The following is an 11650-nucleotide window of genomic DNA, read 5'->3' on the forward strand; positions in this document are numbered from 1 at the left end:
CAAGAGGAATTGGCGGCATTCTTCCTTGACCACGTGATCGCTGAAAACGGAGAATACTATGTGGACCCTGTGTTCATATATAATTAGGAGATTATATTGTAAGAGATAATTATTGTATATATGTAGCCGGTAGTGTCGGATAGATATACGAGAACTTGTTGTTCGACCAATCTCTCGGAGAAGGAGAGCTGGTCGATATCACTTCTCTCTGTATGCATATGTTCATGACGATCTTCTGTTTCCTTCATTTGCTTACTAGCTAGCGTGTCTAGTCCTCTCTATACGTATATAGTACGTAGCGTCGACCAAGCACGGAGATAAGAGAGGACACTTCTCTCTATTAATTAGCTAGCTAACACAATATATGAAACACCTAAATTAACCCCCCAAAACCCCCAACCCCCCTTTAAAAAATAACAAAACCCCCAGCCCCTGAAATGCTGACGCGTGGATGCCTATTGGTCCCGGTTAGTGCCACCAACCGGGACCAAAAGCCCTCCTGCCTGGGCTCGCCGCACCGGCCACGTGGAGGCCCATCTGTCCAGGTTCGTGTAAGAACCGGGACTAAAGGGCTAGGGCATTATTAACGACCCTTTAGTCCCGGTTCAAAAACCGGGACAAAAGGCTCTTACCAACCGGGACTGATGACCCTTTTTCTACTAGTGTATGTACTAGCATCTAGACACACTAGTGGGAAAAATAAAAAAAATTCAAAACTAAAAACTGTCTTTTCTTTGGAATACCCTTTATAAATGTTCTATCTACTGAAAGATGGTAGTATCTTAATTAGCAACGAAAGCTGGTACACATATCCTATATACCTAAGAGATTGATCCCCACTAACTTATTTATCTTAACATGCAAGCATGTCACATAACCATACAATTATGGATGGGATAAAGCCCACCTTAACATGCAACCATGCATGATAAAAGACCCACCACCACATGCAACCATGCATGGGAAAATAATTATCATTCTATTGTTCAACTTATATTCAATAAATATTTTATCAGATATAATAAGTCATATGTATTTTTAATTTTGGTTCATGTGTTGTTAATCTAAAAATTCATATTCTAGACAATCAAGTGTTATTGAGATATATTGCAACCAATTCCCACAACAATGCGCGGGGCATCATCTAGTTTCTAACAAACAACATGCCACAATTCCTTACAAACCAAATCAAATGTATTTATCGGGTTGAACGTAGGTTCACAGTTTTAAGTTGGTTTAAGATTGGAGAGACACCTTCCATCTCACGGCTCATCACGTCCATCGAGGGCAAATCTTGGGCTCGAGTGGGCACGTACGGTTTAAGATTGCTCATCATGTAATCGTTTAACATTGTACCCGGGCTGAGCAACCCGTCACCAATGTTCTGCCTCTCATTGTCTTGACATCTGTGCACAAGACCTTGAGCCGGCACGCCCCCCCCCCCCCCCCCCCCCCCCCTACTCTCCATACCTATCAATGAAAAGATACACACTCTAGCGTATTCGCGAAAAAATTGGGTAAAAATATGATCAATTTGCTCCAAGGATACATAATTAAATCACATGCACATACATTCAGATACGTAGGCGTTTAACCATACATGGTGTAGCTAACCTTGCAATATTACAGTTTAGTTTCTGAAACTGATGCCAAAAGACCACTACGCCCGCCAGCAACACACACAACTACGCTGGTATCTCGGCCTTGGGAATCAATCCTATGACTTCTGCAACCTTGAGCTTCTTCCTGGCGTACTGCACATACCTCTTCGGCAGATCACACTGGAATTGGAAAGAATGAGCTATTACGTACAGAACCCGCAAGGGGAAACAATATTGCCTACAAATATCTATACAACATATATACCTTGAATCTAACCTCCTGCGAAATTAACTCACGTGCTATCCACTCTGGAACCTACACACACACATGAAGGAGAGACATCAGATGTGAGGATATGGTCTACATAGTGGAGTACAATGTACGCGACACCACACCACAGTGTACTTACTTCCTTACTGATGCCCTCCGTGCACCGTCGGAACTACAAGGAGACACTAGTAGAAAAAGGGCCATTTGTCCTGGTTCGTAAGGGCCTTCTATCCCGGTTTTGGAACTGGGACTAAAAGGTCGTTACTAATGCCCTTGGCCTTTAGTCCCGGTTCTTACACGAACCGGGACAGATGGGCCTCCACGTGGCCGTTGCGGCCAGCCCAGGCAGGGGGCCTTTGGTCCCAGTTGGTGACACCAACCGGGACCAAAAGACATCCACGCGTCAGCAACTGGCTGAAGCTGAGGTTTTTTTGAAAGGGGTTGTTTAGGGGTTTTGGGGGTTAATTTAGGTTGTTATTAGCTAGCTAATAGAGAGAAGTGTCCTCTCTTATATCTCCGTGCTTGGTTTACCAACGCTACTGCTATGCCTAAACATGGCTTAGATTGAAGTGAAGGCAACATGTGGTGCATGTCGAAAGTAATACTAATCCAAACTTTGATCAAGTTTGGATTGTACTACTTTCGACATGCAGCACATGCATGTTGCCTTCACTTCAATCCAATCCATGTTCATTTCACCCGCTGATATATAATAACTCTTCATGCTCGCATCATGCATCATCATATATAATAACAAGTCCTACTAATCATCATCATACAACTTCTATTCGTTATTAATAACAAGTCATACGATCATCATCCTCATAGTCATCGAACCAACCCTATTTAATTGTTCTTAGCACATGATCATCAGTATTAGGTAGGACCTAAATACCCTCTTTAAGGTAAAATAGCATAAAACAATATAGACCCTGACTCTCCATTATGGAGAATGGAGATCATCCTGTCTCCAATTCTTGCGCTTCGCTTCCTTTTGCTTCCAAGAACCTCCTTACGACTGTCCATATATTTTTTCCATTTTTTGATTAGGATGTCTCCACTTCTTTGAGAAATCCGGTATGGACAGTTGAGATTCATAGGATGACCTGGATATATGTTCAAAACACGAAGGCTGCCATTCCGATACATCAAATGAGGCACACAATCCTCTGGGATTCTCTGTTGAAAAACATAGTAATAACTTCATAGTTAGCAATGATGTACTAGTTTTAAAAGTATGCAAAAGATGCACGGATGTCGTAATAGTAAAAAATCTTACCTGGGTATCTCCATGGTAGTTACTGTTGGGAATCGTAGCATAATTTAAAATTTTTCTACGCTCACCAAGATGCATCTATGGAGTATACTAGCAACGAGGGGAAAGGAGTGCATCTACATACCCTTGTAGATCGCGAGCGGAAGCGTTCCAATGAACGTGGATGACGGAGTCGTACTCGCCGTGATTCAAATTACCGATGACCGAGTGCCGAACGGACGGCACCTCCGCGTTCAACACACGTACGGTGCAGCGACGTCTCCTCCTTCTAGATCCAGCAAGGGGGAAGGAGAGGTTGATGGAGATCCAGCAGCACGACGGCGTGGTGGTGGATGTAGCGGGATGCCGGCAGGGCTTCGCCGAGCTTCTACGAGAGGGAGAGGTGTAGCAGGGGAGGAGGGAGGCGCCCAAGGCTGTTATGTTGCTGCCCTCCCTCCCCCCTTTATATATAGGCCCCCTGGGAGGGGGGGGGGGCGCCGGCCTAGAACCCATCTAGATGGGGGGGGGCGGCGGCCAAGGGGGGGAAGGGGGTGGCTTCCCCCACAAGCCAAAGGGGGGCACCCCCCACCCCTAGGGTTTCCAACCCTAGGCGCAGGGGGAGGCCCAAGGGGGGTGCCCCAGCCCAGTAAGGGCTGGTTCCCTTCCACCTTCAGCCCATGGGGCCCTCCGGGATAGGTGGCCCCACCCGGTGGATCCCCGGGACCCCTCCGGTGGTCCCGGTACAATACCGATAACCCCCGAAACATTCCCGGTGGCCGAAACTGGACTTCCTATATATAATTCTTCACCTCCGGACCATTCCGGAACTCCTCGTGACGTCCGGGATATCATCCGGGACTCCGAACAAATTTCGGGTTTCCGCATACACATATCTCTACAACCCTAGCGTCACCGAACCTTAAGTGTGTAGACCCTACGGGTTCGGGAGACATGCAAACATGACCGAGACGCCTCTCCGGTCAATAACCAACAACGGGATCTGGATACCCATGTTGGCTCCCACATGTTCCACGATGATCTCATCGGATGAACCACGATGTCGAGGATTCAATCAATCCCGTATACAATTCCCTTTGTCAATCGATATGTTACTTGCCCGAGATTCGATCGTCGGTATCCCAATACCTTGTTCAATCTCGTTACCGGCAAGTCTCTTTACTCGTACCGCAATGCATGATCCTGTGACTAACGCCTTAGTCACATTGAGCTCATTATGATGATGCATTACCGAGTGGGCCCAGAGATACCTCTCCGTCACACGGAGTGACAAATCCCAGTCTCGATCCGTGCCAACCCAACAGACACTTTCAGAGATACCCGTAGTGCACCTTTATAGTCACCCAGTTACGTTGTGACGTTTGGCACACCCAAAGAACTCCTACGGTATCCGGGAGTTGCATGATCTCATGGTCTAAGGAAAAGATACTTGACATTGGAAAAGCTCTAGCAAACGAAACTACACGATCTTTTATGCTATGCTTAGGATTGGGTCTTGTCCATCACATCACTCTCCTAATGATGTGATCCCGTTATCAACGACATCCAATCTCCATAGTCAGGAAACCATGACTATCTGTTGATCAACGAGCTAGTCAACTAGAGGCTTACTAGGGACACGTTGTGGTCTATGTATTCACACATGTATTACGATTTCCGGATAACACAATTATAGCATGAACAATAGACAATTATCATGAACAAAGAAATATAATAATAACCATTTATTATTGCCTCTAGGGCATATTTCCAACAGTCTCCCACTTGCACTAGAGTCAATAATCTAGTTACATTGTGATGAATCGAACACCCATTGCGTCCTGGTGTTGATCATGTTTTGCTCTAGGGAGAGGTTTAGTCAACGGATCTGCTACATTCAGGTCCGGATGTACTTTACAAATATCCTCCATTTTGAACACTTTCATGAATGGAGTTGAAGCGACGCTTGATATGCCTGGTCTTCCTGTGAAACCTGGGCTCCTTCGCAAGGGCAATAGCTCCAGTGTTGTCACAGAAGAGAGTCATTGGGCCCGACGCATTGGGAATCACCCCTAGGTCGGTAATGAACTCCTTCATCCAGACTGCTTCCTGCGCTGCGTCCGAGGTTGCCATGTACTCCGCTTCACATGTAGATCCCGCCACGACGCTTTGCTTGCAACTGCACCAGCTTACTGCTCCTCCATTCAAAATATACACGTATCCGGTTTGTGACTTCGAGTCATCCAGATCTGTGCCGAAGCTAGTGTCGACGTAACCCTTTACGACGAGCTCTTCGTCACCTCCATAAACGAGAAACATGTCCTTAGTCCTCTTCAGGTACTTCAGGATATTCTTGACCACTGTCCAGTGTTCCATTCCGGGATTACTTTGGTACCTTCCTACCAAACTTACGGCAAGGTTTACATCAGGTCTGGTACACAGCATGGCATACATAATAGATCCTATGGCCGAGGCATAGGGGATGACACTCATCTTTTCTCTATCTTCTGCCGTGGTCGGGCATTGAGCCGTGCTCAATTGCACACCTTGCAATACAGGCAAGAACCCCTTCTTGGACTGATCCATATTGAACTTCTTCAATATCTTGTCAAGGTATGTACTCTATGAAAGACCAATGAGGCGTCTTGATCTATCTCTATAGATCTTGATGCCTAATATATAAGCAGCTTCTCCAAGGTCGTTCATTGAAAAACACTTATTCAAATAGGCCTTTATACTTTCGAAGAATTCTATATCATTTCCCATCAATAGTATGTCATCCACATATAATATGAGAAATGCTACAGAGCTCCCACTCACTTTCTTGTAAACACAGGCTTCTCCATAAGTCTGTGTAAACCCAAACGCTTTGATCATCTCATCAAAGCGAATGTTCCAACTCCGAGATGCTTGCACCAGCCCATAGATTGAGCGCTGGAGCTTGCATACTTTGTTAGCATTCTTAGGATCGACAAAACCTTCCGGCTGCATCATATACAACTCTTCCTTAAGGAAGCCATTAAGGAATGCCGTTTTGACGTCCATCTGCCATATCTCATAATCATAGTATGCGGCAATTGCTAACATGATTCGGACAGACTTCTGCTTCGCTACGGGTGAGAAAGTCTCATCGTAGTCAACCCCTTGAACTTGTCGATAACCCTTAGCGACAAGTCGAGCTTTGTAGATGGTCACATTACCATCCGCGTCCGTCTTCTTCTTAAAGATCCATTTATTTTCTATGGCTCGCCGATCATCGGGCAAGTCAGTCAAAGTCCATACTTCGTTTTCATACATGGATCCTATCTCGGATTTCATGGCTTCTAGCCATTTGTCGGAATCCGGGCCCGCCATCGCTTCTTCATAGTTCGAAGGTTCACCGTTGTCTAACAACATGATTTCCAGGACAGGGTTGCCGTACCACTCTGGTGCGGAACGTGTCCTTGTGGACCTACGAAGTTCAGTAACTTGATCCGAAGCTTCATGATCATCATCATTAACTTCCTCCCCAGTCGGTGTAGGCACCACAGGAACATTTTCCCGCGCTGCGCTACTTTCCGGTTCGGAAGGGGTGACTATCACCTCATCAAGTTCCACTTTCCTCCCACTCAATTCTTTCGAGAGAAACTCCTTCTCCAGAAAGGACCCGTTCTTGGCAACGAAGATCTTGCCTTCGGATCTGAGGTAGAAGGTATACCCAATAGTTTCCTTAGGGTATCCTATGAAGACGCATTTTTCCGACTTGGGTTCGAGCTTTTCAGGTTGAAGTTTCTTGACATAAGCATCGCATCCCCAAACTTTTAGAAACGACAGCTTAGGTTTCTTCCCAAACCATAATTCATACGGTGTCGTCTCAACGGATTTCGACGGAGCCCTATTTAAAGTGAATGCGGCAGTCTCTAAAGCATAGCCCCAAAATGAGAGCGGTAAATCAGTAAGAGACATCATAGATCGCACCATATCCAATAGAGTGCGATTACGACGTTCGGACACACCGTTTCTCTGAGGTGTTCCAGGCGGCGTGAGTTGTGAAACTATTCCACATTTCCTTAAGTGTGTACCAAATTCGTGACTTAAATATTCTCCACCACGATCTGATCATAAGAATTTTATTTTCCTGTCACGTTGATTCTCAACTTCACTCTGAAATTCCTTGAACTTTTCAAAGGTTTCAGACTTGTGTTTCATTAGGTAGACATACCCATATCTACTTAAATCATCAGTGAGAGTGAGAACATAACGATATCCTCCGCGAGCCTCAACACTCATTGGACCGCACACATCGGTATGTATGATTTCCAATAAGTTGGTTGCTCGCTCCATTGTTCCGGAGAACGGAGTCTTGGTCATCTTACCCATGAGGCATGGTTCGCACGTGTCAAATGATTCGTAATCAAGAGACTCCAAAAGTCCATCTGCATGGAGCTTCTTCATGCGCTTGACACCAATGTGACCAAGGCGGCAGTGCCACAAGTATGTGGGACTATCGTTATCAACTTTACATCTTTTGGTATTCACACTATGAACATGTGTAACATCACGTTCGAGATTCATCAAAAATAAACCATTGACCAGCGGGGCATGACCATAAAACATATCTCTCAAATAAATAGAACAACCATTATTCTCGGATTTAAATGAGTAGCCATCTCGAATTAAACGAGATCCAGATACAATGTTCATGCTCAAAACTGGCACTAAATAACAATTATTGAGGTTTAAAACTAATCCCGTGGGTAGATGCAGAGGTAGCGTGCCGACGGCGATCACATCGACCTTGGAACCATTCCCGACGCGCATCGTCACCTCTTTCTTCGCCAGTCTCCGTTTATTCCGTAGTTCCTGTTTTGAGTTACAAATATGAGCAACCGCACCGGTATCAAATACCCAGGAGCTACTACGAGTACTGGTAAGGTACACATCAATTACATGTATATCACATATACCTTTGGTGTTGCCGGCCTTCTTTTCCGCTAAGTATTTGGGGCAGTTCCGCTTCCAGTGACCACTTCCCTTGCAATAAAAGCACTCAGTTTCAGGCTTGGGTCCATTCTTTGACTTCTTCCCAGTAACCGGTTTACCGGGCGCGGCAACTCCCTTGCCGTCCTTCTTGAAGTTCTTCTTACCCTTGCCCTTCTTGAACTTAGTGGTTTTATTCACCATCAACACTTGATGTTCTTTTCTGATCTCCACCTCCGCTGATTTCAGCATTGAATATATCTCAGGAATGGTCTTTTCCATCCCCTGCATATTGAAGTTCATCACAAAGCTCTTGTAGCTTGGTGGAAGCGACTGAAGGATTCTGTCAATGACCGCGTCATCCGGGAGATTAACTCCCAGCTGAGTCAAGCGGTTGTGCAACCCAGACATTCTGAGTATGTGCTCACTTACAGAACTATTTTCCTCCATTTTACAGCTAAAGAACTTATCGGAGACTTCATATCTCTCGACCCGGGCATGAGCTTGGAAAACCAATTTCAGCTCCTCGAACATCTCATATGCTCCATGTTTCTCAAAACGCTTTTGGAGACCCGGTTCTAAGCTGTAAAGCATGCCGCACTGAACGAGGGAGTAATCATCAGCACGCTGCTGCCAAACGTTCATAACATCTTGGTTCTCAGGGATTGGTGCTTCACCTAGCGGTGCTTCTAAGACATAATCTTTCTTGGCTACTATGAGGATGATCCTCAGGTTCCGGACCCAGTCCGTATAGCTGCTGCCATCATCTTTCAGCTTGGTTTTCTCTAGGAACGCGTTGAAATTGAGGACAATGTTGGCCATTTGATCTACAAGACATAGTGTAAAGATTTTAGACTAAGTTCATGATAATTAAGTTCATCTAATCAAATTATTTAATGAACTCCCACTCAGATAGACATCCCTCTAGTCATCTAAGTGATACATGATCCGAATTTAACTAGGCCGTGTCCGATCATCACGTGAGACGGACTAGTCAAGATCGGTGAACATCTCCATGTTTATCGTATCTTCTATACGACTCACGCTCGACCTTTCGGTCCTCCGTGTTCCGAGGCCATGTATGTACATGCTAGGCTCGTCAAGTCAACCTAAGTGTATTGCGTGTGTTCCGAGGCCATGTCTGTACATGCTAGGCTCGTCAACACCCGTTGTATTCGAACGTTAGAATCTATCACACCCGATCATCACGTGGTGCTTCGAAACAATGAACCTTCGCAACGGTGCACAGTTAGGGGGAACACTTTTCTTGAAATTATCATAAGGGATCATCTTACTTACTACCGTCGTTCTAAGCAAATAAGATGCAAAAACATGATAAACATCACATGCAATCAAATAGTGACATGATATGGCCAATATCATTATGCTCCTTTGATCTCCATCTTCGGGGCACCATGATCATCTTCGTCACCGGCATGACACCATGATCTCCATCATCATGATCTCCATCATTGTGTCTTCATGAAGTCGTCGCACCAACGATTACTTCTACTTCTATGGCTAACGCGTTTAGCAACAAAGTAAAGTAATTTACATGGCGTTATTCAATGACACGCGGGTCATACAAAATAATAAAGACAACTCCTATGGCTCCTGCCGGTTGTCATACTCATCGACATGCAAGTCGTGATTCCTATTACAAGAATATGATCAATCTCATACATCACATATATCATTCATCACATCTTCTGGCCATATCACATCACATAGCACTTGCTGCAAAAACAAGTTAGACGTCCTCTAATTGTTGTTGCAAGTTTTTACGTGGTTTGTAGGTTTTCTAGCAAGAACGTTTTCTTACCTACGTATGACCACAACGCGATTTGCCAATTTCTATTTACCCTTCGTAAGGACCCTTTTCATCGAATCCGTTCCGACTAAAGTAGGAGAGACAGACACCCGCTAGCCACCTTATTCAACTAGTGCATGTCAGTCGGTGGAACCTGTCTCACGTAAGCGTACGTGTAAGGTCGGTCCGGGCCGCTTCATCCTACAATGCCGCCGAAACAAGAAAAGACTAGTAGCGGCAAGAAGAATTGGCAAACTCAACGCCCACAACTGCTTTGTGTTCTACTCGTGCATAGTAACTACGCATAGGCCTGGCTCATGATGCCACTGTTGGGAATCGTAGCATAATTTAAAATTTTCCAACGCTCACCAAGATGCATCTATGGTGTATACTAGCAACGAGGGGAAAGGAGTGCATCTACATACCCTTGTAGATCGCGAGCGGAAGCGTTCCAATGAACGTGGATGACGGAGTCGTACTCGCCGTGATCCAAATCACCGATGACCGAGTGCCGAACGGACGGCACCTCCGCGTTCAACACACGTACGGTGCAGCGACGTCTCCTCCTTCTTGATCCAGCAACGGGGAAGGAGAGGTTGATGGAGATCCAGCAGCACGACGGCGTGGTGGTGGATGTAGCGGGATGCTGGCAGGGCTTCGCCGAGCTTCTACGAGAGGGAGCGGTGTAGCAGGGGAGGAGGGAGGCGCCCAAGGCTGTTATGTTGCTGCCCTCCCTCCCCCCCCCTTTATATATAGGCCCCCTGGGAGGGGGGGGCACCGGCCTAGAACCCATCTAGATGGGGGGCGGCGGCCAAGGGGGGGAAGGGGGTGGCTTCCCCCACAAGCCAAAGGGGGGCACCCCCCACCCCTAGGGTTTCCAACCCTAGGCGCAGGGGGAGGCCCTAGGGGGGCGCCCCAGCCCACTAAGGGCTGGTTCCCTTCCACCTTCAGCCCATGGGGCCCTCCGAGATAGGTGGCCCCACCCGGTGGACCCCCGGGACCCCTCCGGTGGTCCCGGTACAATACTGATAACCCCCGAAACATTCCCGGTGGCCGAAACTGGACTTCCTATATATAATTCTTCACCTCCGGACCATTCCGGAACTCCTCGTGACGTCCGGGATCTCATCCGGGACTCCGAACAACTTTCGGGTTTCCGCATACACATATCTTTACAACCCTAGCGTCACCGAACCTTAAGTGTGTAGACCCTACGGGTTCGGGAGACATGCAGACATGACCGAGACGCCTCTCCGGTCAATAACCAACAACGGGATCTGGATACCCATGTTGGCTCCCACATGTTCCACGATGATCTCATCGGATGAACCACGATGTCGAGGATTCAATCAATCCCGTATACAATTCCCTTTGTCAATCGATATGTTACTTGCCCGAGATTCGATCGTCGGTATCCCAATACCTTGTTCAATCTCGTTACCGGCAAGTCTCTTTACTCGTACCGCAATGCATGATCCCGTGACTAACGCCTTAGTCACATTGAGCTCATTATGATGATGCATTACCGAGTGGGCCCAGAGATACCTCTCCGTCACACGGAGTGACAAATCCCAGTCTCGATCCGTGCCAACCCAACAGACACTTTCAGAGATACCCGTAGTGCACCTTTATAGTCACCCAGTTACGTTGTGACGTTTGGCACACCCAAAGCACTCCTACGGTATCCGGGAGTTGCACGATCTCATGGTCTAAGGAAAAGATACTTGACATTGGAAAAGCTCTAGCAAACGAAACTA

The sequence above is a fragment of the Aegilops tauschii genome, chromosome 3 (assembly GCF_002575655.3).
Source record: "Aegilops tauschii subsp. strangulata cultivar AL8/78 chromosome 3, Aet v6.0, whole genome shotgun sequence".
Taxonomy (NCBI): domain Eukaryota; kingdom Viridiplantae; phylum Streptophyta; class Magnoliopsida; order Poales; family Poaceae; genus Aegilops; species Aegilops tauschii.